General features: G+C 42.1%; 1 protein-coding gene across 20 annotated transcripts in view; it reads left to right on the plus strand.

Annotated features, from left to right (window-relative positions):
• LOC112235800 (CUGBP Elav-like family member 2) overlaps positions 1–2591 on the plus strand; it is a 218136-nt gene extending 215545 nt beyond the window's left edge. For 9 of the 20 annotated variants that reach the window (XM_042311682.1, XM_042311679.1, XM_042311678.1 and 6 more), the window contains one exon: positions 2332–2590. The gene's annotated coding sequence lies outside the window, so the exon portion shown is untranslated. Of the gene's footprint in view, positions 1–2331 lie in introns of all 20 variants that reach the window. The other 11 variants (XM_042311687.1, XM_042311685.1, XM_042311694.1 and 8 more) reach the window with 3 other exon arrangements.
• Positions 2592–6232: the final 3641 nt, after the last annotated feature.

Raw genomic sequence — 6232 nt, forward strand, 5'->3', positions numbered from 1 at the left:
CTGATGCCTGCTGACAGACACCATGGAACAAAGGGTTAAAAAATGAAACTTAGTGGCCTCTCACCTGTTAGTCAGTCAACGACAGCATCTCATATACTCCTCTATTTCATTATTATCAGGACTCCAGTCATTTTCATTTCTTAATGTGGAGAATGTTTATTTCACACTAAAACAATGTTAGCAAACTATGATTTTCTGGGTCAGATCACATTGGTCTTTGTTGAAAGGGATATTGTGTAGAACATTTTCAAAGTAAGATCCAGAATCTGATGAAGGCTATAAGATAAACAAATGTATGGGTGGGAAGTTAACTGAAAATACTTGATGTTTCTTGAGAGATAAAAAAAGAAATTCAAAGTAGCGAAAGCCACAGGCCTGTACATTTTATTTGTAAAATAAGCAGTTCTATTTTTATACAAAATTTTTACTGCCTCAGAAAAAAAATGATTTTATTTATTGCCTATCGTTAAGTTATTGGACTCCTACAAAGAACCGAATCCGTTAGAATAGAACCTTGTTGAGTGGTCTTCTGAAATTCGGAACTGTAGAATTCTCTAGAACAGAGCCAGGTTCACACCTCGCTCTGCCTCTGCTCACTTCACTGTCACACAACTCTCTCTGTCTGTGCTCCCTTCACTGTCACACACCTCTCTCTGTCTGTGCTCCCTTCACTGTCACACACCTCTCTCTGTCTGTGCTCCCTTCACTGTCACACACCTCTCTCTGTCTGTGCTCCCTTCACTGTCACACACCTCTCTCTGTCTGTGCTCCCTTCACTGTCACACACCTCTCTCTGTCTGTGCTCCCTTCACTGTCACACTCTGCCTCTGCTCACTTCACTGTCACACACCTCTCTCTGTCTGTGCTCCCTTCACTGTCACACACCTCTCCTCTGTCTGTGCTCCCTTCACTGTCACACACCTCTCTCTGTCTGTGCTCCCTTCACTGTCACACCTCTCTCTGTCTGTGCTCCCTTCACTGTCACACACCTCTCTCTGTCTGTGCTCCCTTCACTGTCACACCTCTCTCTGTCTGTGCTCCCTTCACTGTCACACACCTCTCTCTGTCTGTGCTCCCTTCACTGTCACACACCTCTCTCTGTCTGTGCTCCCTTCACTGTCACACACCTCTCTCTGTCTGTGCTCCCTTCACTGTCACACACCTCTCTCTGTCTGTGCTCCCTTCACTGTCACACACCTCTCTGTCTGTGCTCCCTTCACTGTCACACTCTGCCTCTGCTCACTTCACTGTCACACACCTCTCTCTGTCTGTGCTCCCTTCACTGTCACACACCTCTCTCTGTCTGTGCTCCCTTCACTGTCACACACCTCTCTGTCTGTGCTCCCTTCACTGTCACACCTCTCTCTGTCTGTGCTCCTTCACTGTCACACCTCTCTCTGTCTGTGCTCCCTTCACTGTCACACTGTGCTCCTTCACTGTCACACCTCTCTCTGTCTGTGCTCCCTTCACTGTCACACACCTCTCTGTCTGTGCTCCCTTCACTGTCACACACCTCTCTCTGTCTGTGCTCCCTTCACTGTCACACACCTCTCTCTGTCTGTGCTCCCTTCACTGTCACACACCTCCCTTCACTGTCACACACCTCTCTCTGTCTGTGCTCCCTTCACTGTCACACACCTCCCTTCACTGTCACACACCTCTCTCTGTCTGTGCTCCCTTCACTGTCACACACCTCCCTTCACTGTCACACACCTCTCTCTGTCTGTGCTCCCTTCACTGTCACACACCTCTCACACACCTCTCTCTGTCTGTGCTCCCTTCACTGTCACACACCTCCCTTCACTGTCACACACCTCTCTCTGTCTGTGCTCCCTTCACTGTCACACACCTCCCTTCACTGTCACACACCTCTCTATCTCTCTCTCTCTCTCTCACCTGTCAAATTTCAACCTTTCCTTGCGTTTCGTTATGTTTCGTTATGTTTTGTTCGTTTGTACTGTACAAAAACTTTTAAACAGTTTCTCCCAAATGACAATCCATCCTCCTTGCTCTCTAGAAGCATGTGGTACTGATGGATATAACTTTGGGTGCTCTGTGTATGAGTGTGTGATAGTGTGTTTGTACTGTAAATGTGTGTGTGTGTGTCTGTTAGTATTAATCCAAATTGTAAATCATTTTTGTACAAAAAAAAATGAAATAATGATAGATAAAAAATGGCCAATTGTGTGTTGCCATTATGGCCTGGTGGTTTGCATTGTTGTTTTGTTGTTTGTTGTTGTTGTTCCCCTGATTTTAATGCTGTAGTAATGTGGTGCCCTGGCTCTCTGTCCTGTGTGTAACTCTCTCCTCTCCCCTGTTTTCTTCCTATAGAACCCATCTCCATGCCTGTTAGCTCATCGTTTGCCTAGCATGTCTCTGTGGCCTGGCGTCCAAAAACCAAAAAAAATACAAAAAAGTCTCATCGTCCCGTCATTGTTTTCTGATGTCTTTTCTGAGCTCACCTGATCATAACCTGGTCTCCGCCTACTGACCTTTTGAACTTAGCTTGACCTTTTTTGGACTTTTTTTGCATGTGACCTCATGTTCTATTTTGGGGAGGTGGGGTGGATGGGGTACATTGTGGATGAAGGAGGGGGAGGAGGGGGAGGGAGGAGGGGGGATGAAGGAGGGTGGGATGAAGGAGGGTGGGATGGAGGAGGGGGAGGGGGAGGAGGGGGAGCGAATCAATGTGAAGAAGTATAGCATCATTCATACAAACAGACTGAACTCTTAGAGACAAAAACAAAACGTTTCTTTTTAAAAACAGAACAACCCCGTGGCAAAATGATTTCCATTAGATTTATTTAGTTATGTTTAGTTTCCTTCTTTTATGTTGGGTTTCATTTTTTGCTCCTTTTTTCAGTTAAAGTAAACTTGAAAGTTCAGCACAGGGATTGGCATGCTGTCTTGTTTCTGGCTCCACTAGCAATATGAGGCCAGAAGCAGACACTGTCGGTGTCCATGAAAAATAGACTACTTCCAAACAGTTCTGAATAAAAACTGTCTGATCAATATTAGACTCTCTCAGAGCTCTGTAATTGTTTTTACATTTTTCAGGCAGTGTAAAGTTTTTTGATAAGGCCATTTTAAGTGGCTCTGTTTCTCATTAAAGTATATATAGAACCACTTTTTTCTAGAGTAGTTTAAGGTATGACAAAAATGTCAACAAAAAAAAGACTTGCCCTGTTTGGGGGGAGAAATGCTACCTACGTGTCACCTTTTGCTGAACTGACTCACAGATAGACAATCCGTGGTTTAAATGCACATGATAAAGAAATGACCTATATTTTCTACTGTTTAAATTATAGAGCGAAAAAAAAAAGAGGAAAATGCCTGTAACCCGCGTTAACGTTGGTGCTTCTTGTGAGTTTAGTTTTGGTTTCATTACAAGTCTAACGGTCTTTAAGTGTCTCATGTTTTTAAAGAGAAGACTAAAAAAAAAATCTGTTAACTTGAACAATAGACAAAGCCTTTCATATGAATACTATTATAATTGTTTTGTCTTCTTTTTTTTTAAGCAGTCCCGATTTGCTAAATTTCTTGTTGGGTAATTAGCTATATAAAATTCCTAAAAAATATATATATGAATATATAAATATATATATATAACATGTCGGCTTGTGAAGCATCAATGTTAATATCATTTTATTTCTATCGTGGGAAACAATATTTAGATGTGTGTTGTTGTTCATTATAATGTCATTTTCTTTTCTTATAAAGAAAAAAAGACAAGGTCGGTGGAGTTTAGTGCCAAAACCTGAAGGTACATCCTGTCTATAGCGGTCAGTGTATTTCTTGTGAAATGATTTGATAACATGGGTATTTTATTAAGTGTTTTGTATGGATCCCTCATATGTAAAAATATAGATTTAAAAAAGAGTTTGTTAACTTGCTATTCTGTGGTCTTGTTGCCTGAAACTGTTCATGTTTTGCTTTTCTTTGTAAAGATGTAAAAAGTGCCCATGTGTCAGATATATACACACACACTCACACACTCGCACGTGTACACACACACACACACACACACACACACACACACGCAGACCTCACAGTTGACTTTACTTTGTTGTTGTGTATGAGAGCCCCTGAGTGTGAGAGCCTCTACAGTCCAGTTTCCATGTTCCTGCCCACCAGTCTTTACATTGCTGTTCACACGCTCTCTCTCACTTACGTCACTCACACACACAGTTCTCACATGAGCCATTATACAGAGAATTCTGCAAAGCCTTATCACAAGCCCTTACATGAACACTCACACTCACATTCTCGCCAAACACTCTCGCTTCTTCCTTTCGCTTTGACAAATGTCAAGCCTTATTTTAAGCTTCGTCTCTCTCATTATAACCTAAATCAAGGACAAGTGTTTAGTTGAAGTTGCCACAGACTGGGAAGGGGCACCGTTATTTGCTGGTCATGTATGTGTCACCTCAAACAGCATGAATTCGTTGCTTACATGAGGTAAGTTGAGGGCAAGACTTTCCCACACAAGCCTCAAACCCTCCCCAGATCCAGACAAAACAACGTTGATAGTACAGAATGATTTTCAGCTGTTTGGTTTTGTTGTTTCTTCCATTGACAGTTTCTTATGGACATGTACCAGTATTGGTAATCACACCATTATTACAAAAATATGTTTGCCCTGTTGTAAATGTTGTGTAATGTAGTGTAACTGGCCAAAACAGTGTTGAGATGCCAAAGTATTACGTCATGATTCTCATAGTCAATCCGTTTACATGACACAGTGCTGTCTGTCCGTCAGTCTCAGTATTCTGTAAAACTGCCCCGATTCCCTTCCCTGGAAACCTAGTTTACGGTCTGCAAAACGCAGCACTATTTTATACAAAAACTCACCAGTCGCCTTAACCAGGGAGTGCTGTATCGAAAGACTTGTCTAATCGGATCTAAACATCTGTATGTAAGTAGGTGGTGTTTGCCAAGTCTAAGTGTACTGTGTTGTACTGTACCTCCAGCTTCTCCAACTCTGGGTAAGCGTGTCACCATTTTGTCCCACAACGCAGAGTAGAGAGGCAAAATGGCCACCTTCTTATTTAGTGTGGCTCTCAAACTGACAACCAAGGGAAAATAAATAAGTTTATTGTTATCCGTTTCATCGTCTTTTTACAGAATAACAAGGTTTATTTGAAATACCGAGCCAAATGGAGGAGGGTTCGTAAAGTGCAGACAGGGGAAATAAAACGAGACAGCAAAACAACAGTCTCAGCCAAGAGGCAGAGCCCTTACCAATGCCAAACTTCAGTTGAGTCCATAGCATATCAAATTGACATTTCCTAAAGCAGTAATGAGTCATTTTTATTTATTTTACCTTTATTAAACTAGGCAAGTCAGTTAAGAACAAATTCTTATTTTCAATGACGGCCAAGGAACAGTGGGTTAACTACCTGTTCAGGGGCAGAACAACAGATTTGTACCTTGTCAGCTTGGGGGTTTGAACTTGCAACCGTTCGGTTACTAGCCCAACGCTCTAACCACTACCCTGCCGCCCCAAATGCCATAAAAACAGCTCTAACTACCTGCACAAAAGTAATCAGGATTGCCAATATGTCATACGACACATATATCAGTGTTAATAGATCATTTTGTCATTAACGTGCGCTGATCGTAGTCTCCTTATAAGACAGCTGCCCTATTAGGCCTCAGACCCTTCAGGAATCCTCTCTGTGAGGAACATCTTTGCACTCTAAATACATTAGGTAACATAAACAGACAACAGAGTTACATCAACTCACGGTGCAGCATAATGGGTTGCAGGCGTAGAGGCTTTGGTTTTTCTGTTTGTTTTCAGGTTCATCCCTTAGCCAACTACTTATACTTTGGGAGTTGGTAATGTATGGACATGTGTGTGTTTTTACAAAACTTAAGCATCCCCCAGTTCCCAAATCTCTCACTCACACATACACACACAGCGCGCGTTGACACAGTGTAGTCTGATTGAAGTTGCAGTCTGTTAGATGTTTCTAAAAAAGCACAAGAGTGTCCTCCGCAGACAGACCGTTAGACAGGAGTGTCTGTTGAGTGCCTCACATCTCGGGGGCTGTCATCACCGATGCTTGTTGTAATCTTTCAATCTTGTCACTGTTCCGTTCTCTGTTCTTTCTTTCTTAATTATCTAAAGTGCTATTTATCAAACAATTACATTTTAAAGGAAAAAAACAACTTGTAGTTTCTTTGCATTTTGGCTTATTATGTCTAGTTTTGGGGGGAAATGTTTGTT

This window comes from Oncorhynchus tshawytscha, linkage group LG33 (assembly GCF_018296145.1).
Source record: "Oncorhynchus tshawytscha isolate Ot180627B linkage group LG33, Otsh_v2.0, whole genome shotgun sequence".
NCBI lineage: Eukaryota > Metazoa > Chordata > Actinopteri > Salmoniformes > Salmonidae > Oncorhynchus > Oncorhynchus tshawytscha.